Source organism: Panthera onca, chromosome D4 (genome assembly GCF_046562875.1).
Source record: "Panthera onca isolate mPanOnc1 chromosome D4, mPanOnc1 haplotype 2, whole genome shotgun sequence".
NCBI lineage: Eukaryota > Metazoa > Chordata > Mammalia > Carnivora > Felidae > Panthera > Panthera onca.
This window is the reverse complement of record NC_138351.1, coordinates 23,381,259-23,405,701: the sequence shown is the minus strand read 5'-3', so window position 1 is coordinate 23,405,701 and position 24,443 is coordinate 23,381,259. Positions and strand designations below refer to the sequence as shown.

Genomic DNA, 24,443 nt, shown 5'->3' with positions numbered 1-24,443 from the left:
ATGTAGCAATGGATTTTAAGGAAGAAGTAAAAGAATCAATATTTACTTCCACATTTATTAAGTGCCTACTGTGTGTCAGGCACTGTGCTAGGAACTGATGCTTTATGGATGAATAAGGACCTGCTTTCAAATACCCAGTTGTGTGGGGGTGATGGTACCGTGTGGAGAGCTGTTAGGGAGAAGTACACAGTGCGAAGTGAACACAGAATATGCGGAAGGTTTCCTGAAGGAGACCATCATTAAGGATAATCTGTACGTGGGAGTTCCTCTTTGAGAGACCTCATATGAGCTAATACTGTAGGAGAGGAGTGCATAAAGGAGTCTAGTCCCTGGAACTGGAGTTCTGTCTGGGAAACAAACACTATGTTATTATTGCTTATGTTACCTGTGCATGAGACTTTTTTTTTAGTCTTGAAAATCACAATACATTTTTCCTGTGGCAGTGGAGTTAAGCAATCACATCTAGGAAGAATAGGAGGAATCTTCTGCTTTTGCATGGGTGGATAAAATGCTCAGGGAGCTCCAAATTCAAGAAACAGAGTCCCAGTGAGTCAGGGGATATCCTTTTTATCTCAAAGGCTAAAATAACTGCCCATGGTTTCTTTGCAGTCACAGCTTGGTGACCTCAAATAATGCTTTGCAAAAGAGTAGACACAGACCATTACAAAATGTATTTTGTTGTACTCCGATACTGAACATACCTTAATTGAGATGGGTGAAATAATGACCTAGAGATAGGATCGTTTCTACAGGTTCATTTTCCAGTTACCATAATGTAAAGTGAAATTCTCACTTTGTTAAAATGCACTCTGTTAGGATCATGCTTTGCACCAGTATCCCAAGACATGTAAATTTTTGTACAAAAGTAGAAAGTGAGAAAGCAGACCATGCAAAGAACAGGCCTATGGACATTTTTCGGTCTGTGTCCTGCCTCTTTCCTTGGGTATACCGATCGGCTAGCCCAGGGCCCTGCAGATAACATACTGCGTGTGCTCTTGGTTGTAGATCACAGCTGAACAAACTGCTCTGGAGTGTGAAAGGTCAGCACAGTGTAAACAGAAATCAGCAGTGACCTATGGAGTCGTCTCAAGACATAATAAATACCGTCTTCATGGTCCTTCCCACCTTCTGCTGATTCAGGTATTCTCTAGCACCATGTGGCTTGTCCCTGGAGCAATATTTCAAATCCAGCAGACCATTGTATTTGGAGCAGATTTTCTACCTATGCTTTTAATTTTGGCAAAATAACTTTTAGCTCCTTCTGAAAATGTAATCATACAGGGAGCTTCACTGAGAAAGAATAAAATACTTTTGAAAACACTTCATTAGCTTTTGCTATCATTAGTTTTGCTAGTCTGGAAGAACTTCTCCTAGGTTTAGGGGAAAAAAATGAATTTTTTTTCAATCCAGAATAGAATTTTGTGGCAGAATCATTAACTTTTCTTCTTCTTGAAATCCCCCAGTGACCACTTATTGTTCTGTACCCCTTTATTGAGGGGCATCCAGGCCAGTATTACCTCTTGCCAGAGTAGGGTTGGGCTCACATTCATCCTTTTCCCTTCCCTGGGACAGCTGCAAATCAGTCAGGAGAGGCTGTACTAGTCCTTGCCCGTGTTTGGTAAAAAGATTCTCTCAGATTGTGCTTTGCCTTCAGCTAGCTCATACTCACCTGTGGAGGTTTTTTTTTTTTTTTTTTTTTTTTTTTCCCAACGTTTTTTATTTATTTTTGGGACAGAGAGAGACAGAGCATGAACGGGGGAGGGGCAGAGAGAGAGGGAGACACAGAATCGGAAACAGGCTCCAGGCTCCGAGCCATCAGCCCAGAGCCTGACGCGGGGCTCGAACTCACGGACCCTGAGATCGTGACCTTGCTGAAGTCGGACGCTCAACCGACTGTGCCACCCAGGCACCCCTCACCTGTGGAGGTTTTTAAAGACAGAGTTGCTCACCTGGACCTGAGGTACCTGGATCTACTGCGAGTAGATCATACACTATGTTTCCTGTGTACTCCAGGGCAAAGTTTAGGGAGGCTGTGTGAATGTATGTGAGAATGCTTCCAATTCCCATCATATGCAAGATTCATGTAGATTTGTCTAATGGGATAGCCTTGCAGAAGACCTAAAGCCACTCATAGAATAATACAATCTGACACTGTGCTGGTAGACATAAGTATAGAGGGTGATAGGAGGGAGAACTTCCCTCTGCTCCAAGCCAAACCAAACAGAAAGCCCAATCCATAACCTATAATAACTTAACCCAGATGGTCGTATTTTCTTTAGACTGCAAACCATTCCCAGTGAATTCATTAGTTTCAGTGTTTCTTCTTTTCTATTCTTGTAGTTAACATTTTGGCTTGCCAAATTCTAGCCATCCAAGAACAGGAGAGATCAGATGCTTCAGATTAAACAGTTCAAAGTCAGTGACATTTGGTTAAAATAAATAAATGGAATAAAATGGACTGCAGACTCACAGGTCCAAAAGCTAAAACTCATTGACTGAGACTTAGTGCTATTAGATGGTTGGTTTTACTCAGAAGTCAAGAGCTCATGAAAAATAAAGCCAATAACCACAGCACCAAAGAGAAAGTGGGGATATTATGTTGAGGGAATGGTCCATTCTCACCTGCTGTGTGGCATCATTTTAAGTCCTGGCAACATTTCCAAGTGAAATAAAACAACAAAAACAGTTAGAAACTAAAACAGGGGGTGAGAATATGTTGGTCTTTTATGTCTTCAACTTTGGGGGGTTGTGATTACTCAGGGTAGAAAATTGGATGAAAAGGAACAAAGTTAAAAGTTAAAGAGGACTAAAGAATTAAGAATAAAGTTAAAGTCTGGTTTAGAGAATTATGTGCATATATTTGTATTTTAGCAATTTTTCATCCTGTATTAGATGCATTTAAAAATGAAAAACAAGGGCTTGTGACTGGATAAAAATAACTTCAAAACCTATTATCAGTCATTTTTACCCTATACCCTTTTGATTTTCAAACTCCTCACCTTGCTTGGCAAATTAAGATCTTCTTAGCTTACTCTGAATACCATTTCTTCTTTGACCTTCATGTTCACCCTGTATATTTGAAGCTGCCCATGCTCATCTCCCTTTATGTCCTCACAGCACTCCTTAAATCTAGCACCTGCCTAAATTTTTTCCCAATTTAGAAGATTCAACTTATTCTTCAATACAAAAGGAAACATACCTCTCCCTGGACATCTAGCCACCATCCTGCACATGTCCACATGGTCTTTCTTGGGATATGTACTTTGCAAGGGTAAGACCACGGTGTCTGGTAAGCTTGTATGGTCCTTCTTCTATGCCACAACCCATATGGGCACTCAGTAAATGTCGAATTGAAGTGAATTGTGTTCCAGTGCATTTATTGGCAAATGTACTTCGGTAGGTCAAGATGCATCTCTTTTAGCAGTGCTCAGTGGTTTTCTTTTTGAATGTGCTCCTGACTAGACCAGAGTTGTTGGATGTCTCTGAAAATTGTTCACAGCTTGCTAAACAAGGAAGCAGCATGATTGTATTATTGCATTGCAGACATGTCTCAGGTTTACACATCAAGGAAATTCCATTTTACTTTACAAATGGTTGTTCTTTTTCTTTTGTTCTCATTTCTTCCTCCTCCATTGCCTTCTTCCTCCCTCTGTCCCTCCCTTCCTTCCCTTCTTCCTCCCTTCATCATCTCTTCCTTATCCCTCCCCTTTCTTTCTTTTACTTTCTTTTTAACAAAGCCGTCTTATGAAACTCAGACATTATTTATAACAGGATCAACAGCAGTGAAGGGCTGTCTTTTTCAGCCTGGCAAAGCTGGACAAATGCATTTCCAGAAGCCTGGCCTCATACTTCCATTGAGGAAGGTGTCAACATGTATGAGCTGAGTCAAGGCTGGCCCAGCTTGGGGCTCTGCTTGGGAATGGCATTGGCTCCAACAGTGGGAACACTGAGTTCCTAGCTTCAGGCTTTCAGTTCTCTCTATAGCTTAATGGCTCACAGCCCTTTTATGAGACAGCTGGATAACAATGTGCTTTTATGATAGCCTGATTCTTTTTTCCCCTTTTAAATCTCAAACTGTACTGTATAAGACATTCTGTCTCCTATCGTTTCTTCAACAAGGCCTGAATAGCCAAGGCAAGTGCTCCTGAAGCACTTGTTTATTTCCTTGGATTTTTTCCCCTCACAATAAAAGAATAAGGGGAAAAGTAAGGTCCTGGATGTGAAAGGTGGCTGGTAAAGGCCTCTGTGTGAGGTTCTTGGTGAGATAATCTCATTCTGAAGATCTGGGTGACTGGAATTTCCTTTCCTCCCATCCCCCGCAGACATCCCCCTCCCCAACAACCTTCTAATACAAATCCTTAAGCATTAAGTCAGGCGGAAAATGAGTCTACTCTACATTTATCTTCCTGAATGGCAGTCAACTCCCGCTTAATCTTTCAACATATATTTGTTCAATGGATCAACAGATTGTGTAAGCAGCATGACGGTTGGGTTTAGAAATGTGTCTGCTCATGTTTGGTTTGTGCTGAACCATTGACCATTCTGTTTGTGAATCCATCATAAATTATATCTCTGAGTTACCTAGCACTAGGGATGGGGACAGAGGACAGTGCTCATACAGGCTGAAAGACTTTTTTAGTCACTGCCATTTTCCAGTATTGAGAATACTGACTTGTTTTATTTTGGAATGCTTTTTAATATTTTCAAACTAGAAAACCTCAAATTTAATTCCATCTTCTTTTCCCAGAGATGTCTTTTACATATTCTTTTACATATTCTTCTTATGTATTCTTTCCCTATTGAAACAAAGTAGGTTTGAAAGCACACAGTAATTAATAAAATAGTGTAATATATTAATAAGAAGGTTAAGAATTAAAAACCTGTGACTCTCTGGACATACTGGTTCAAACCACTGCTCCTTAAAAACCAGAGGAGTTTGTATGATAAAAGATTGAGGGATCAATCAGTCAATTCATCATACAAGTGATTTGACCTTTTTTTTTTTTTAATGAATTGACAATTTCATTAAATTTTCAAATTGTTATCCAACCAGTCAACCAGATTCCTTTGTTCCTTCTGCATTAAAGGCAATGGAAAAGATATAAAAAGGCAGGCAAATTTCCTGACTTCAGTAATTTAAATCAAGTTGGAAGAGTAATGTGTATGTTTTTTTTAAAGGTATTATGAGGATTCCTAAATAAAAATGAGGGGATGATGGGGCGCCTGGGTGGCTCAGTCACTTGAGCATCTGACTTCAGCTCAGGTCATGATCTCACAGTTTGTGAGTTTGAGCCCCACATCGGGCTCTGTGCTGACAGCTCAGAGCCTGGAGCCTGCTTCGGGTTCTGTGTCTCCCTCTCTCTCTGTTCCTCCCCTGCTCACACTCTGTCTCTCTCTCAAAATAAATAAAGATTAAAAAAAATTAAAAAAAAAATTTTTTTTTTTAACGTTTATCTATTTTTGAGACAGAGAGAGACAGAGCATGAATGGGGGAGGGTCAGAGAGAGGGAGACACAGAATCCGAAACAGGCTCCAGGCTCTGAGCTGTCAGCACAGGGCCCGACGCGGGGCTCGAACCCACGGACCGTGAGATCATGACCTGAGCCGAAGTCGGCCGCTCAACCGACTGAGCCACCCAGGCGCGCCCCCCCAAAAAAATTTTTTTTTAAATGAGGGGATGAGAAAATTTGTGTTGTAATAGTGTAGTTTGTGTACAAGAAGGAGTAATTTGCAGGGAAGTTTTATTTATTTGAAAAGTGTTCAGCAGTATTTGTAGAACACAGAATTTTGGGAGCACCAAACGTATAATGCACAGTAAGGTAGATTTACTTGATGCTTAAGATTGAAATAGGAAGAGTGGAAGTAGATGTGTGGATGAGGAAAGGAAGTTGATGTTAGCCATCATGCACTTGTCAAGCCCAACTCGTGTCCAAGCTAGGCCTGAGGTGGGGAGCTGCAAGAAGAGCTGCAGGTTCTCATGAGTAGATTTTTGCATGTCAAAGTGCACGCTTGTTAGATAAGAGGACATTTCCTTAAATTTTAAGCGTCACATTCTTGCATTTCAAAATGGAGGCATAATCATACTATGAAATAATCAAGGTGGAATTCTACTTATAACAGTAAATAATATATTATTTCTTAAAACCTATTGATGTTACATTGTAAGTATTTAGTCATCTCTGTGCTTCTGTTGCCATACTGACTCCCTCTACCAATTCTGTGAGCTTGGGAAAGCGTTGTTACCCTCATTAGTACGGGAAGGAACCTGCAAGTTCTGGTAGACAAGCACCCAAGGTCATGGAGCTAGTTAAAGGGAGATTTGGCACCAGTGCCTCTTGATTCCTACCTCTGGGCTTTATCCTCTTGTATTCAGCATCCTTTAAAAATAATTTTTTTAATGTTTATTTTTTGAGAGAGAGAGAGCGTGCGCGAGAGTCAGCGAGCATGAGTGTGGGGGGTGGGCCGAGAGAAAGGGAGGCAAAGAATCTGAAGCAAGCTCCAGGCTCTGAGCTGTCAGCACAGAGCCCAATGGGGGGCTCAGACCACGAGCTGTGATCATGACCTGAGTCGAAGTCGGATGCTTAACCAACTGAGCCACCCAGGTGCTCCGTAGCATCCTTTGATTAAATTTCACAATGAAGGGTAAGAAGTTTGATTTGAAAACTCATCTCTTGATTCTGTTTTTCTGCTGAGAAATACTAACCAGTGTTTTTCTTTAGCTCAAGATTTGTTTTAATTTTTTTTAATGTTTTATGTTTAATTTATTTTTGAAAGACAGAGACAGAGCTGTCAATACAGAGCCTGATGTGGGGCTTGAACTCATGAATTGTGAGGTCATGACCTGAGCTGAAGTCAGATGCTTAACTGACTGAGCCACCCAGGTGCCCCAGCTCAGGATATGTTTTAATATTTATAGGTGAATTAATCTGTAGATGCTAAGACAATTTTTTTTTTGCAAATGGAGATAACCTGTTATGGTGATTCAGTACTGACTGATGTCTCCACACATGTTGAATGTGGAGCAACAGTAATAGAATCCATCATATCCAATAAACAAAATACCAACAGAAAGTCCTTTAGGAGCCACTGAATTATGAGACATTCAGGCTTTGGAGTGTTTTCCCAGATTTGATGGCATTGAAAGGCACAGAGAAGCTGCGGTATTAGACTCAAAATTGGTAGTGATGGTTTTCCTTGATTTCAGAAGGAAAAACTCACTGAAACCAGTCCAAGAAAGGAGCAAGGAATTCTTATGAGGTTTCATGGGGTCTATCAGGAAATAGAGCTAGTAGAGGGGCCTTACAAGTTCTGTTGCTGGGAAGACATGGAAACCATGACCTTTCCTTGACTAATGTAGATTTAGGCAAACTTTGGGTTAGGTAACTACCCTGGGTCCAATCACCTGAGGGACTCAGGGTGTTGCACATCACTGTGTCTATTCGGAAGAGGGTATGGACAGAACTAGCAATGGTCTGTGTCTTTCATTAAGAGTATTCTATTCTGTTTACCTTACCCTACAGCTAATGGACTCAGTAGACTCTAAATGTTTCCCCCAATTTGATTAGGGTTGATCTGATTATTTATAATTGTTGAGAAGCATAACGGCATTTTGTTTGCACTGCAGTTTATTATGCAATATTTGATTTCCTCTAAAAACAGAGGGAAATTGTAATATTCAAAATGACTGTATCAGTCAATAGCAGGGACAGAAATTTGAATTCTGTATATTCTGGCCATATGGACTATGGTTATCCCAGTGTTTCCTAATAGAAGAAAAGAAAAAAAATCATTAATTATTTAGGTATATCTGGTAAACATAGACTCTTTACTAATAAGGGCCAGAGGAAATATATGAGCTCAGTTTTATCCTTCTTCACAGAGATGTTTCTGAAACAGTGCTGCTTTGATTTGGCCTTCTGTGTCCTCTCACATTTCAGGGCAGGAGTTTTCATCATGTAGCATGAAAACTCTGGAATCCTTGAAATCTTTCCAGGTTGATGTTATGGGCGACTGAACTCTGTCTCCCCCAGATCCATGTATTGAATCAGTAACTCTCAATGTAACTGTATTTGGAGACAGGGACTTTAAGGAGGTAATTAAGATTAAAAGAGGTTGTAAGGGTAGGGCCCTAACCTGATAGGACTGATGTCCTTATAAGAAGAGGAGAGTCACCAGGGAACTCTCTGTCTCCATATGCACACAGAGGAAAGGCCATGTGACAATAAGGCAGGAAGGCAGCCAGCTACAAGCCAGGAGGAGAGGTCTTAGTAGAAACCAGCCCTGCCAGCACCTTGCTCTTGGAATTCCAGCCTCCAGAACTGTGAGAAAATAAGTTTCTGTTGTTAGGCCACCCAGTCAGTTATTCTGTTATGGCAGTCTGAGGAGTCTAATACAGATATTTTTATAGATGAGGAAGCTGAACTGCAGACAGATGAGGTAACAAGGTATGAAGTGGCAAAAACAGAATTTGAAACAGCCCCTTCTGAATCCATGATGATGACCTTTCTCCTACCTCTTCTGTCTGTTTAATTGCCCCTAAAACTTTAAGTGTTGAAAGCTCTTAGTGGTGTGAAATTTATAGGGGGGAGTCAAAAAGTTTGGAAGTAATGAAATGCTGGCTGAAACTAGAGGCAGAACCTGACCATCTCCTGGTTGTGATGAGGCGGCTAAGGGAACACCCTGAAGACTGTGCTCCTGGCAGACTCATGGCGCTGAGTCATCCTAAGGTCCTTCGGAGGGAAGTGGAGAAAGGGGGCCATTGTAATTGTCAACTGGAAAGGAATTGGGAAAGGTGGGAGCAAGACTGCAAACTGCATGCTCTCTCATCTTTGTATTCAGGCTGGACATAACCAGACCACTTGGAGCCGTCCAAGAAAGTAGATCTCACATAGAGGGGGTTAATATTTGAGTAGAATCGGCTTCAACATTCACTGTTAAGGAGATTTTGAAATGCTGCCAGTTAATTTAACAAGTCTGCCTTTAAAAAAAAATCACATGGGTTTACTTAGCCTTCATTTGTATTTGCTAAGCAAAGCTTATCAGCACATTTCCTCTTAATTTTTTATCTTCTTTGTGCAATGTTCAGTGTTGAATTTCATCAGTATTTTCTTTTTATCCTTGAATGATGGAAACCTCTGATATTTTTCCCTTTCCTCTTTAGAGAGAAGAGGAACATTTAGAATTTGCCCCGGAGATACAGTGTCTTCCAAATATTAGCTCAGGGAATAGAAAGGCTCTGAGTTGCCATGTGCTGTTGTTTGCTGGAATAAATAATCATATAAAGGCCTTGCTCTTTTCGCTCCTTTCTCTTTCAGCAGAGTTCAAACCAGGGTTATTTGCAGGTATTCTCTTGAATCCAGTTGGAAGACTGTGAATATCTTGGCTTTTCAATCTTGCTTTTGCTTTTTCTTTTCCATCACCACATTCCTTTTTATTTCTTTCTAGGTTCTTGACCTTATTTCTTTATTTCCTTCAAATAATAGGAACTCTTTAGTGTGTGAGTGTACGTGTGTGTGTGTGTGTGTGTGTGTGTGTGTGTGTGTGTATTATCAACCAAGAAGAAGAGGCTGTAAAGCAACCAGAGCATTTATTTTGGGTCCTAGGGATTGCGATCCAGAAATTAAAAATTGAAAGTGTGCCCCAAATTACAAGCAGGAAGTGTAGATTTATAAAAGCAAAACCCACAAGATTACATAAATTATTTTGAAGGAATTATGATTAGTGCTGACAAAGTTAAACTGTTTGACTGTCTAATACAAGATTGGCTATTTAGCTAACAGGTATTACGTTATCTCTATTTCAGTCCAGAGTAGAGTCATATCCTCCAGAAGGTGGTCTAGGTGCAATGGACAAAAGTCAAAAGTCTGTAGTGTCCCCAAAATTGAAACAGGAGATAGGCATAGGCCTTTCTTCCTCAATATCCTTCAGAACCTGTTTTGAATGACTCTCTTAGCAATTATTACTTCACTTTAGAATGTTCTTTCATAGTGTTTATGTGTGTGTATGTAGATGTATGTATCTGTGTCTGTGTGTTGGGGGAGGGGTGGGTATGTGGTGTTTTTTCTTTTCTTTTCTCTTTTTTAAATTTAAATACAAGTTAGTTAACATATAGTATAATAATGATTTCAGGAATAGAATTTAGTGATTCATCACTTAAATATGACACACAGTGCTCATTCCAAAAATTGTCCTCCTTGATGCCCCTTGCCCATTTAACCCATCCCCCCTCCCAGCTCCCCACCAGCAACCCTCAGTTTGTTCTCTGTATTTGAGAGTCTCTTATGGTTTGTCTCCCTCTCTGTTTTTATATTATTTTTGCTTCCCTTCCCTTATGTTCATCTGTTTTGTATCTTAAATTCCACATATGAGTGAAATCACAAGATATTTAATGTCTTTCTCTGACTTATTTCACTTAGCGTGATACACTACAGTTCCATCCACATTGTTGCAAGTGGCAATATTTCATTCTTTTTGATTGCTGAGTAATATTCCTGTGTGTGTGTGTGTGTGTGTGTGTGTGTATAACATCTTCTTTATCCATTCATTAGTCGATGGACATTTGGGCTCTTTCCATACTTTGGCTGTTGTTGATAGCACTGCTATAAACATTGGGGTGCATGTGCCCCTTCGAAACAGCACTACTCTGTCCTTTGGATAAATACCTAGTAGTGCAATTGCTGGGTTGTAGGGTAGTTCTATTTTTAATATTTTGAGGAACCTCCACTGTTTTCCAGATTGGCTGCACCAGTTTGCATTTCCACCAGCAGTGCAAAAGAGATCCTCTTTCTCCGCATCCTCGCCAAAATCTGTTGTTGCCTGAATTGTTCGTGTTAGCCATTGTGACAGGTGTGAGGTGGTATCTCATGGTGGTTTTGATTTGTATTTCCCTGATAATGAGTGATGTTGAACAGTTTTTCATGTGTCTTGTTAGCCATATGGATGTGTTTTTTGGAAAGTGTCTATTCATGTCTTTTGCCCGTGGATTATTTGTTTGTTGGGTGTTGAGTTTGATAATTTCTTTATAGATTTTGGATACTAACCCTTTATCTGATAGGTTATTTGCAAATATCTTCTCCCATTCCGTTGGTTGCCTTTTAGTTTTGTTGATTGTTTCCTTCACTGTGAAGAAGCTTTTTCTCTTGATGAGGTCCCAATAGTTCATTTTTGCTTTTGTTTCTCTTGCCTCCACAGACACATAAGAAGTTGCTGTGGCCGAGGTCAAAGAGGTTATTGCCTGTTTTCTCCTTCAGGATTTTGATGGCTTCCTGTCTTACATTTAGGTCTTTCATCCTAAATGTAAATTTATTTTTGTGTATGGTGTAAGAAAGTGATCCAGGTTCATTCTTCTGCATGTCGCTGTCCAGTTTTCCCAACACCATTTGCTGAAGAGACTTTTTCCATTGGATATTCTTTCATGCGTTGTCGAAGATTAGTTGGCTATACATTTGTAGGTCCATTTCTGGGTTTTCTATTCTGTTGCATTGATCTGTGTGTCTGTTTTTGTGCCAGTACCATACTGTCTTGGTGATTACAGTTTTGTAATACAGCTTGAAGTCCGGGATTGTGATGCCTCCTGCTTTGGTTTTCTTTTTCAGGATTGCTTTGGCTACTTGGGGTCTTTTCTGGTTTCATTCAAATTTTAGGATTGTTTGTTCTACTTCTGTGAAGAATGCTGGTGTTGTTTTGATAGGGATTGCTATGTTTTTTTTTTTTTTTCCTTTAAAAGCAACACTGATGGTACTATTGTTAAATTCACAAGGCTCTGCCATCCGTAATTATAATTGTTAAGTATTGTTACACTAGAAGTCAATAAATGAATGAACTATGAGATACATATTGAGTACAAATAAGGATCTTAAGTATCAATTCCCCACATCTATTGCTGTTTAGAAAGTGAAATGTATAAAATGCACTGAGATGCCTCCAGGAATATGGGTTATGACACTCTGGGCTGTTTTTTCCAGTGTTCACTCATGCACCTGCTTTTAAAAACAGGTATTTGTTTTTCTGTTTTGAAAGAGTAAACACCTTATAAGCTGAAAGTGATCAAAATTCTGCCTTTCCCTATTCATCATACATTACATTTGCCAAGCACAGATTAAGGCAGATTATTAACCTACTCAATTACAAGAGAACTCCTATGGAAGTGTCTATTACAACCACATTAATATCTCATTAGTTCATCATGTTAATGTTATTACAGTGGTTACCAAAGGGATTGGTACTGAATGGTACCTAATTTTGGAGGGTTGTTGCCCCAAGCATCATTTAAGAGGGAGGCTCAAGAGTAGAGGTGGAAATCTGCTTCCTGTCTTCTTCCCTAAAAGAAGAAAAGAAAAGAAAAAAGAACAAATGAATAATCCTGGCAAAACATGCTGCAGAGGCTGAATGAGACTCAAGATATAAATCTATTTTGACAGGTGTAGTCATTATTCTTATCATCTAAGATAGCATTATTCTTTTGTTTTAATGGCAGAGATAGCAGGAAGACAAAATTTGCCTTCATGTGAATGCACCAAAATGTAACAATTAGCTAGCAAAATTAAATTATTACTAATGATGATAATAGCATGTCTGTATCTTTACAGTGAACGTGTAGCTCTACTTATTTACATCTTCCCCCAGAGGAGTTCAAGTAGATTTACAGAAGTTAAACCACTCCCACTTCTCCATTCATTTGCATACGTAATAAGAAATAAAGCATAAAAGCTGATTGTGTCATTTTATAAGGAAAATTATGTTTCTGCAGTTTCATGCCTTTGATTTAGTTGGTCCTTCTCCACATTTGGAAGGTTTGTGCAGCCATAAGGTCAGTGGCACCAAGGCTGGAGTCTAGAATACATGACCTGGGGTGAGTATTAATTGCTGTATGCCCAGGGTCTTTGACCCTGGTCGGGGAGCAGATGGCGGTGGGGGGGTGTCCCAGTCAGCAAATCAGTGCTGGCCTTTAACATAGATATAAAGAAGTCTGTTGCTGATGCTGTCTTATTTTCTATACTTTCCCCACCTGTGTTTCTACTGTTTGCTTAGACCCCAGAGCTCTCATAGTCTTTTCAATGAAATTTTGGGGTGGTTTGTCACAGTAGTTAACCTTTTGCTTTGCTTCTATTTTCTTAGTAAAAAAAAAAAAAGCAAATTATTGGGAGGTTTGCAGAATCAGGAGAAATTATGAGATAGACCTCAAGAAGAGGAGGAGAGTGAATTGTGTCACAAAATGTTGAATAAGGCTTATCTGATAGTGTTAGGCTCCACTTCAGATTTGCACACACAGTGAATGGTGAGCCATTAGTGTTGCCTCCTGCCATGTTCCACTGCTTGGATGCAGGAACCAGGTCAGACTGGGATGTTTCTGAGTGTGTAAGACAGAAGGAGAGAGATACAAGAACATAACAGATACATGCAAGGGAAACATTATAATATTGGATTGCGGAATCCAGGGTGAGGAGGCAAATAAGAGTATGTAGTAGACAGTGAAATGTAGGAGCACTCAGTGGGAGGTCCCAATATGGTTAAAGAATTACAGGCAGGATTGTTGGAGGGATGAGCAAGCACAATAGGAAATGGTGATCTAAATAAAATTCTTGAAATTGAGATTTTGGAGACAGGACGGTTGGTAACAACAAGGTCTAGGACATTAGTATGGGAGTCAGTGAAAGGTAGATTACTGCAACAAGAGCAAGTTAATGTGGTAATCTAATCTGATAACACACGTTTCCTTGTCACTGGAGAGTTTTAGAGATTTAGGAAAACAGTTGTTTGAAAATAGAGATAAGGAGCAAGGGGGAGAACCTGGCCTATCTTTTAAGCCTTGTTAAATATTGGGTATGAGAACAAAAATAGCCACTGCTTCAGAGGGCTGCTCTTTTTTTTTTTTTTTTTAAATAGTTATTTACTTTGAGAGAGACAGAGAGCAGGCAGGAGAGGGACAGAGAGCAAGGAGGCAGAATCTCAAGCAGGCTCAGCACCATCACTGCAGAGCCCAGTGTGGGCCTTGAACTCAGTGAGATCATGACCTGAGCCAAAATCAAGAGTCAGATGCTTAACAGAATGAGCCACCCAGGCGCCCTGAAAGGGCTGCTGTTTAAGTGGTGTGTGAAGGCTCCAGCTGCAGCAAGAAGGTGAAGACAACTTCCAGAGAGGAGGTCACCAGCATAGGAGACTTTGGGTTCCAGAGGGCATAGTGCAAGGTATTAAGGAGTCATGGAGGGGTGGGAGGTTGAGTCAGAATAGAGGAGGTATAGGCACACGTGGGGATTGAGCCTGAGTGGTAAGAGATGAATCTGAAGAGTAGAGAGAGTGAGAAAAAATATTGTAGGCCCCTATTTTGGAGTTTGTAGCCATAGCATAATCTAGCGTAAATCAATCAGTGCAGTCCTTTACAGAAAGGAGGGACATATTCTTCTGTTTCCTTTTTTCCCTTTCTCCTTTGTGCTGCTTGGAATATGGATAAAAAGGTTGATGCTCTAAATTAGTTTGGACTGTGAGGTACCTGCTAAAGTTTGCTGAGCTGTAAAAGAAAAGAAACCCAAGTCCTTGGTGACTATGAAGTGGCCACACCTACCATGGTCTAGCTACCTCTGGATTTCTTTTTTGAGACAAATACGCTTCTATCAAATGTAACACAGGAGAGAAAATGATGACAATCCTTCCTTAATTAAAATTGTGGTCAAAGGGGAAGAAAAAGCTAAAATGGGCAACAAGATTGTAAAGAGAGCTAAGCACCCCCTTGCTATAAACGCATGTTTTTCTTTAAATTCTATTTCAAGAAGTTTAAGAAAAACTGGTAAATGAGACTGTTGAGTAATCCTGGCAACCATGAGGTATGCTGGAAGATCAGATATGGGAGAATGCCATTTTGCCATTCCACTTTTCAAAAAGAGGAAGAGAGATTCTGCAAACTATTGAATTATGAGCTTTATTTTATTTCCTGGAGTTCCAAGAAGAGGAAGTGTTTGGGTCATCATTACAGTAACCTCATTTCCTTCTTTGACAGATATATTGGACTATGGTGCCAGGGGAAATGTGGCAGAGTGTACTTTTGAACTAAAGCAAGGCATTTGAAGGGGGCTTTCAGAATGTCTTCATAGATCAATTAGAGGAATATTGGTTGCGTAGAAGATCGAAAGAGTGTATGAAGGGTAGTTCCTATGGGACAACCTGTGGTTTGTTTCTATTTTTTGCTCCCTGCCTTGGTGCCAGCTTCATCATAAAGGTTGGCTCCCCCTTGTGGTTAAAATGTGGCTTCATTAATACTTGCCAGGAGCAGGCAGAGGGTTGCTTCAGAATCATTCCTCTGAGGAGTCAGGAAGCTTCTTTCCTGGATTGTGACAACAAACCTTTTCCCATGTTGTATTGATTCCAGTTGGATGAGGAGTCCATCCCTGAACCAATTACTCTGCCCAGGGAAAAGGATACTCTGCCTGGCTTAGGGCTGACTGGCTAAGGGTGGAGTTGGCTTCCTCCAAACACATTGGCCTCAAAGGTGTGATTATGTACCAATCTCTATCTCTGTCTCTGTCTCTGTCTCTGTCTCTATCTAGAGAGAGCTGAGTAGTCAACAAAATTGAGGCAGTGGATTATTTTGTGGGAAAACACAACATTCACTATTCTGGAAAGATTTTGAGAGTAAGATTTTTGAATTCTATAAAGTAAACATTAAAAATTTGATGAGACAGGCATTCTGATAGATCAGGATTACCTTAGCCACATAATACACTCCAGTTAATCAAATGAGTGAGCCCAAGGAGCAATTGTTTATCATTATCCATCTCATGGCAGAGACGTGTTAGCCAAAAACTATGATATTTGGTTTAATTAAGGTTAATACTTCTACCTTATTATAATTGACCAATATGTTTATGTTCTTTATAATATTCCCTGTATGGGAGGGAATTATATTATATTCCCTGTGTGGGAGAGGATTATATTCCCTGTATGGATATGAATGACAGCCATTCTTTTTTTAAATTGCAGGATGGCATGGATCTAAAATTTGCAACAAATTGCTCAGGTGTAAATTAAAAAAACAAGTGACTGTATTTTCTTGCTGTTTAAAATAGTGGTTTTTTAAAAAAAATTATTTTTAGAGAGAAGAGAGAGAGAGAGCATGAGCAAGGGAGGGGCAGAGAGGGAGGGAGAGAGAGGATACCAAGCAGGCTCTGTGCCACCAGCACAAAGCCCGATGCTGGACTTGAACCCATGAACCATGAGATCATGACCTGAGCTGAAATCAAGAGTTGGACACTTAACTGAGCCACCCAGCCACCCCCATAGAGACATATTTTATTAAAAATGCTTAGAATTGTTCAGTATGTTCTGCTATTTTTAACCAGTTTCTTTGTTACATGAGGCAAAATATACTAATGGTCACTGGTAAAAAGTCCATCTTGAAACTAGCTTATTCCTTATGCTTTATGTTTAACTGAGAAATCAGTGTATGCAATGTATTGAAAAAGAGACCACAGAATTTAGGTAGATATTGTGTGAAATAACAGATCTGTAGTTTAGGGATGTTGAGAGAAGTGCCTTTTGTAGATAAATCATCCTTTACGGTATGTTCTGCAAGATATAAACCTAAGGTCTTCAAAAAAAATAATTTTGTAAGATGAGATCCTTGTTACTCAAACTGTGTTCTATGGACCAACAAGATCATTATCATGGGGAGTTTGTTAGACCTACACAATCTTACCTCCATCCTAGACCTGCTGAATCTGAATCTGCCTTTTAACAAGATCCCCAGGGGATTCATGTGTTCATTAAAGTTTAATCATGGATTACTGAATCTCAGGGAGGTTTCCATAGTCCACACAATATTGGGGGTCAGGGGCATATCAGCCAAAGAATTTCTGTTTCTTGCAGGTTCTCTCATAGAACCTCTTCAGATGTATCACAGAATTTTCATTTACAGTGATGACTACATATAATGTTTCCTACTAAAATCTATATTACTTTATTATTATTTTAAATGAGCTATCTCTAGAAGAAAGGCTTTGAGTCTGGATCTGCCACCTCCCAACCATCTGACCTTAAGCAAATTACTTCAACAGTCAAAGCCTAGTTTTTTCGTCTCTAGGAACTGTAGATTCTAGAATAAATCTTTAGAATATCATCTCTAGATGATATTGATCTTACATGGTTGTGAGGATGAATTGAGGTAACATGGGTAAAACATTGTAGCCCTGGGCCTGGTACATATAAGGAGCACAGTGAATATTAGTTCCCTTCATCCTTGCTGGAACATGCAGGGTATTGAAACTTTAGAGTTATCTACTGTAAATGATGTAAAGACTACTGAAAGTCTTCCTTTATGGGAGCAAAACTGTAATGTGGTTCCTCTAAAACATTAGATTTTAAACAGCTCTACTTGCCGAGTAAGTGATTTGCAAAATGATATTTAAATAATTGAATAGAATTGAATTGTTTAGTGTGGTCCATCTGGATGCCAAATTGCACTCACCAAAATGATAATTTGGATTTTAACATAATTGATACTTTACTCTTCTTCCTGAGTCTGATTTATCCACAAGCTTTGCTGTTTCTCTGCTACTTAGCTTTTACTCATTGACTGCTGCTGGGTTCTGCTAAAAAGTCTTCACCTTGCTAAGTTTCCTGGACTTCCCTGCAAACCTTGTTTAATGAGGAGTCAGAGTGGTCTGTTCCCTGGTGTGGCTGGATGCGTTCTGATGAGTTGTTAAGTGATTGGCTGAGAAGCTGCTCCTGAAAGATAGCCTGGGCTGAGATCTGTAAACTCCTTGGACCATCAGTAGTTCTTTACAGTTAAAATCTTACTCTGTTGTGAACTCTCTGACCACATCATCCCAGGAAAAGTGAATTGTGAAATGATAGCTAGACTGCATGGCAGTAGTCAAGGCACAGAGGGACCTAAGAGCAATGCACAGGCAAGTCCATGTGACAGATGATGTGGCGGCCACTAATGGACCCTCTCTTCATATGGTTTATAGGTCTGCACAATCCCTTCCTACCCAGAGAACTTCATGATGTAGGTTCTCAGTATGTTATTTTATTAATTTTTTTGATTAAAAAAGTAAAGTATAAAAGAGAACATAACAAATACCCATTATTCCTATCACCCAGAATTAACTGTTAATATCCTATGTAATCATCATTTCCAGCTCATTTCCTTTCCCAACACCACCAAAGGCAACCACCATCCATAGTTTAATATGTGTCATTATATCTCTCTCCATATCTGTAACCAATATGGAATATTATTTTGTGAGTGCTTTCTGAAATGTACATAAATGGTATCAAATTATATTCTGAGCATTTCTCCTCTCCCTTCAGCATTATGCTTTTGAGATCCAGCCATGCTAATAGGCCCAGTTCATTCCTGTTTCATTTAACAGTAGTAGAGTTTTCAGTCTTAGAAATAGACTACACTTTACTCATCTCTTTTAAGGATTTGTAGGTTGTGACTAATATCTAGCAGCCATCAGTAGACCTGTGAATGTACTGGCATTTCTGTTCCTACCCTAATGGTTTGCTTGTTTAACTAATGGCTGCTGTCTTCATTAGAGATTAGCACATTAATTGAAACAGTACTTATCCCTCTTGGTAAAGTGATGAATTATATTTTTTATTCTTTTATCCTCAATGCTGAAAGGCAATGTGTGCACCCTTTGGGAAGCTCAGAAACCCTATGTAAAGGACAGCACATTAAACAGCCCATTTGGTAACAACAGGAGAGTCCACTTATGTGTCCTTTTCTATTTTGTTGGCTCTTGTTAGACACAGAGCAGTGAATACATCACGTCCATGTTTAGGCAGGTCCAAGCTTACTCCAGCCTACACAGCTTGTCTCTCTCTTTGGTGACTAAAGAAGGGGGTTTCTGTGGCTTCTGCCTGTCAAAAAAAATTTGTTTACCCTTATTAGCAAAGTCAACAGAGTAATGACACTAGGTCTTTGAGGTCATCTTCATGCCATACTGAATGGAGCAGTTATTTTTAGTGGAAACATCATCCTCTATATAAACAGTTATTTCCTAGTTGCCTTGAGTCTCTTTATCGTCTGACACCCTTTATTAAGAACGTATTCCAAAGTGTCAAATAAAAATGTAGCTATGTAAAGTTTTCCACTGCAGTTAATGACCCTATATGTTGGATTAGGTTCTAACATCAGGGAGAAGGAGCCTGTAAGTAGGGATGGGAGTGTGTGTGTGTGTGTGTGTGTGTGTGTGTGCGTGCGTGTGCACGTGTGCCCTCTCTGATCCATTCAGATCAGGTTTTCCTCTCCATTGCTCTACTGTAATCCTTCTGGTTAAGTCACTTGTCAACTGTGTATTGCCAGTGATGAAGTTTTGGGGGTGACAGTGGGGTTTGTGGGGTCCAGAGCTGATCACCAAGAAAGAATTCTTGAAGACATCTTTGGTGTAACAAGGTGGTTTTATTGAAGCATGCGGACAGGACCCCTGGGCAGGAAGAGCTGCCATGGGACCATGAGGAGAGACTGGTTATATGCTATGGAACTGGGGAGAGGTAAAGTCCAGGGGAAGATTCCAGTGAGATTTTCATGTGCTAAAGAAGACTCACAGGACACTGGAGGCCTAGCTAGTGTCAAGCTAAGGTTGTTTTCCCTCTAGTAAAGCAGTAGCTTAAGACCTCAGGGAGCTCCTTGGAGAAACGTTTTACATGGCCAGCCTCAGGTGTTTGTCAATGGGCTGCAGATTATAAGGAAATTTAGTTCTATCTGCCATTTCCTTCTGCCTTTGTTTCCCACATCACTATGGAGGGGTGATGCTGGATTATGATCTCTATCAGTTAACCCTTTGTTTTTCCCCTTTCCTTTGTTCTTGGGCAGCCAGGAGTGCCCAGGAGTATCACATACATCCCACCTGGGGGTGGGGGGTGTTTGTGGCCTGTCAACTTGCCTTATGCTCCCTCATCAACCAGGTCCGGTAGTTAATTCTCAATCTTCATCTCACTGTCCTCTTAGAGTATTTGACACCATTGTTCACTTCCTCCTTGAAGCACTTTCTTCATCTGGTTTCCAGGGACACCACTTTCTTTTCTCTTGATTATCCCCTGTTTTTCAGTCTCTCTTGTGAGTTACCCTTCATCTTCCAGACTTCTACATGTCAGTGTGTCCAAGGGTTCAGCCTGTCCATTTCTTTCCTCTTCTCTCTGTACCATTAGATGTGATTACATCTAGTCCATACCTGTAAGTACCATTTATAAGGTAATGATTCTCAAATTTGTATCTGCAGTCCAGATTTTCTCTTTGACTTTCCATCTCATGTCTGTCTGCCTCTGTGGGCAACTTCTCTTGGACAGTGGATTGCAACTCTTCCTTAAAGAGTGTAAAACTGAAATCTTGAGTTCCATACCCCAATCTTTTGTGACTCTAGTATTCCCATTTCAGTAAGTGGTCCTTCTGCTTTTGCTCAGGCCACAAACTGAGGGGTCATTCCTGGCTCTTTTCCCCACCTTTGTACTTCACATCCATTGTGTCAGGAAATCTGTTGTTTTTACCTTAAAACCATGTAGTGACTATCTATCATCTTCTCCACTGCTACCACTCTAGTCCATGTGGCTATAGTCTCTGGCATGCACTGTGCCGACAGCTTCTACTAGACTCTCTTTTCCACTTGTGACTTATAGATTGGTCACTGCATAGCAGCTAGAATGATTCTTTTAAAACATAAAGTTGGTTGGAATGAAATAGAAAGTCCTTACAGTAGTCTATCAAGCCCTATTAGATCTGGCCTTTCTGAGAGCCTTTGGACTTGTTATTTTCTCAGCCTGGGGTACTCTTTGAAGATATTTTCATTGTTTACTCCTTCACTGCACTCAGGTTTCTGTGCAAATGCCACTTTATTAGTGAAGCCTTTACTGACCACCCTGTCTAGAGAGCATATTTCTTCTACCTCTCTCTCCTTACCCTGCTTCATTTTCTTCCCGTTTAATCATGCAGAATGTTGTCTTCCACTAGAACAGAAGGTCCCAGTGGGCAGGGACCCTTTTATTCACCCTTTTGTTCCCAGGCCTGATAATAATGCCTGCCACATGCATTTGTTGAATGGATTAATGAAGGGAAATTCTATTTCATTCTGCCCCCTCTTCTATATTTTTATAGTTGTAATTATTGAAAACATATCATTTTAGAGAATCAGGATGAACATCTAGTTCTCTTGCCCTTATCCCCATCCTGCCCTTGATGCATGCACTTTTTCACAGATATTAAGAAATTTGCTCAAGAAACATTAATAGTTTTACAAATATTTTGGAAGCCATGGTACCTCACTTACTTTTCAGATTCCAGTCTTTCTCTTAAATGTTTTGTTCAGCCTCAATGACTTGTGGATGAGAAAGGCATAAAATCAGCAGAAATATTATGTGTAGGATACCTTTGCTTGTTTGGAATAATAAGAAATGAGGAAAGACAAGGGCACCCGGCTGGCTCAGTCAGTTAAGCATCCAATCGCCTCGGGTCATGATCTCACAGTTGGTGAGTTCAGGCCCCACGTTGGGCTCCTCACTGACAGTGAGGAGCCTCCTTGGGATTCTCTTTCCCTCTATCTCTCTGTCTTTCCCCCACTCGCAGTCTCTCTCTCTCAAAATAAATAAATTTTTAAAAACTTAAAAAAAAAAAAGGAATGAGGGGGGCCTAGGTGGCTCAGTTGGTTAAGTGCTGGACTCTTGATTTTTGCTCAGGTCATGATCTCACAGTTTTGTGAGTTTGAGTCCCCCGTTGGGCTCTGTGCTAGCAATGTGAAGCCTGCTTGGGATTCTCTGTCTCTCCTTCTCTCTCTGCTTGTCCCCCACTCATGCTGTCTCTGTCTCCTCTCAAAATAAATAAATAAACTTAAAAAAAAAGAAATGAGGAAAGACAGTCTAAATTAATAAAAACATTTTTAATCTTGCATATGCACATGTACTTACATGTTTTAAAGTATGTCGTTCTTGGTGCAAATACATACTAAAGTTTGTCAAGTAAAGGTTCTCTTGGATCTGTTTTAGCGATTATATATGTAACAGTTGTAATTAGGGTATTATCTGTATGCATATGAACACAAAAATTGTAAGAATGATTGGGAACAGATGAATTTCTTTAGTAAGTGATAGTTGATAGTTTATTTTTCTTCTACTTGGTATGTAATAAAAAGGGCAAACATTAGTCTTGTGTATTTAAATCATTACGGATGTTGAAATTAAAATTTTCCAAGGGGCGCCTGGATGGCTCAGTTGGTTATGCGTCTGACTTCAGCTCAGGTCATGATCTCACAGTTAGTTTGTGGGTTCAAGTCCCATGTTGGGCTCTGTGCTGACAGCTCAGAGCCTGGAGCCTGCTTCAGATTTTGTGTCTTCCTCTCTCTCTGCCCCTACCTCACTCATGCTCTCTCTCTCTCTCTGTCTCTCAAAAATAAATAAATGTTAAAAAAATTAAAAAAATAGAATATTCCAAATTGAGGAGGTGTTACTATAATTTGAACAGTTAAAAGGAGGAACCAAGACTCTGGTTTTCTTGGTTCAGATGTGAGAAAAGTCTTCAGGTGACTTCATCTTTACCCTTTGTAAGGACTTCTGTTTCCTCACAGAAGTCACAGAAGCCAATGTAATTCCCTAAATTAGGAAGGTCATTACTTACCTTTGGCACTTCAGGTAATTTCAGAGTAACCCATTTCCTTGCTCACCCTGATTGGCTCTAGAAACCGTGGGAGAGGTGGTTGGGCCAATTTAAAGTTGAAAAGAATTATCTCCTTCTGATCATAGATCTCTTGGCTTAGTAAATTATCCCCTAGAGGCAAAGGAAGAATGGTAAAATGTTAAATACCACCACCACACAAGCAAAAATATCAGTACTGTGTCAAATCAGATAAACTCTGATGGTACATACTGCAAGAGCACCACCAGAGACTAGAACAGTAGTTTCTTTGTCATGAGCACTGATGGGGATGAGTAAGTGGCTTTGGGATACCTCTGATTCTGGTGGAGAGTATCCCGCTTGGATGTCCTCCCTGGGTCCTCTTTCTCTTCCTTTACTCTGTAGTGTCTTCAGTCTTCTCCTAACAAGAGCAGCCAGGGATGACATCAGAGCTTGCATATCCAAATAGTGTCATATCTGTCATCTGGGTGGCCTCCAGAGTCTAGGTCTTTACTTAACTATGGTTGGAGCCTGAGGGCAGGGCCTAGCAATGGAGGTGGAGGGCTGGTGCTTTCGACTGGTAGGAGAATCCGTGAAAAAAATTCATTATGGTCTGACAGTTGATCTTTTGATCATGTGTGGAACAGAGAGATTCTCCTTTTTATTCTTTTTTTCCCCCTCTTTTCTCTGGTTTTGCTGGGAGAGTAGGGAACAGTTAGAGGGATGGAAGAAGCCTTCATGGGGTCTGGCTTGGCAGTGGATATCTGATAATAACAGCAGTCAGGTATCTTGCACTCTGAAGATTTATGTACCACTAGGATACCTCCTAAACTTTGTTATAATAATAGTGTCTATCTCCTTCCTAGTCTTGGGCGACACTCAGAAAACCTCTTATCATACACTTAGCACACGCCTTCAACCAACCGTGCAGTTATTGGTGATAGGATGAGGAACATATCTAGTCATGGTGAATGAAGAAGATGATTATTACATTAGGTACTAGATTCCTTCAAAAAGGAAGGCAGAAGAGAGGAGGGATTTACCAAAGCATGAAGAAATTCATGCTCAGGTACAAAGGGATATCTGTGCACAGTAAAATCTATTCAGCTGCTAACAAGAGCAGACATGTACAACTCTGCTAGTTCCATGAAATGACATGGGATTCCTTTGTCCCTCATTTTATACACAAGATTTACTGTGCTGTATGAACTGTTCCAAACTCTGCTTTTAAACTCATTATTATATTTGGAGGCTGTTTTGTAATATTCTAGATAGAGCTGCCTTGGTCTTTTCAGTGGTGCTATAATATTTCACTATTTTGATATACTATAATAATTTAGAACATAATCTTCTGTTATTGAATGTTTGGATTCCTTCTAATATGCAAATATGACCTTTTTGGGAGAATGCTTTAAATAAATTTTTGTGCATGCATCTTTGTGTACATTTGTAAGTGTATTTGTTGCATAACTTCTTGGAAGTGGAATTGCTGGGTCAAGCATTTTATGTGAATGTTTTAATTTGGAAAAATGTTGTCAAACCATCTTTCATTAAGAATGTGCCAGTTTACACTTTGTCTACTCTACGTGGGATGCCTGTTTTCTCACTCCTTTTGCCCATACTGGATGTTACTGAGTGTTTTGATCTTTGCCAATATGAGAGCTAAACCATGGAATCTTGCTACAGTTTTTATTTGTATTTCTTTTATTATTAATGATATTTAATATCTTTCAAACATTTGAAAGTCATTTTTTTTATTTCCTTTTTCTCGAACTATCTTTTCATGTTTTTTTTTGTCACTTTGTGTTTTTTCCCTTAAAAAAAATAGACCAGTTACTGGTTT

The 24,443-nt window shown here is 39.9% G+C and overlaps 2 long non-coding RNA genes across 8 annotated transcripts in view; one reads left to right on the top strand and one right to left on the bottom strand.

The window, feature by feature from the left end:
* The window catches only part of LOC132663585 (uncharacterized), a 553,467-nt gene that overhangs the window by 16,570 nt on the left and 512,454 nt on the right, over positions 1–24,443 (top strand). The window lies entirely within an intron of this gene.
* On the bottom strand, positions 12,164–16,820 carry LOC132663587 (uncharacterized). The gene is made up of 2 exons (XR_009603145.2): positions 16,688–16,820; positions 12,164–12,319 (listed from the first exon to the last, which is right to left on the bottom strand). It is a non-coding gene; the product is annotated as an uncharacterized LOC132663587 (long non-coding RNA).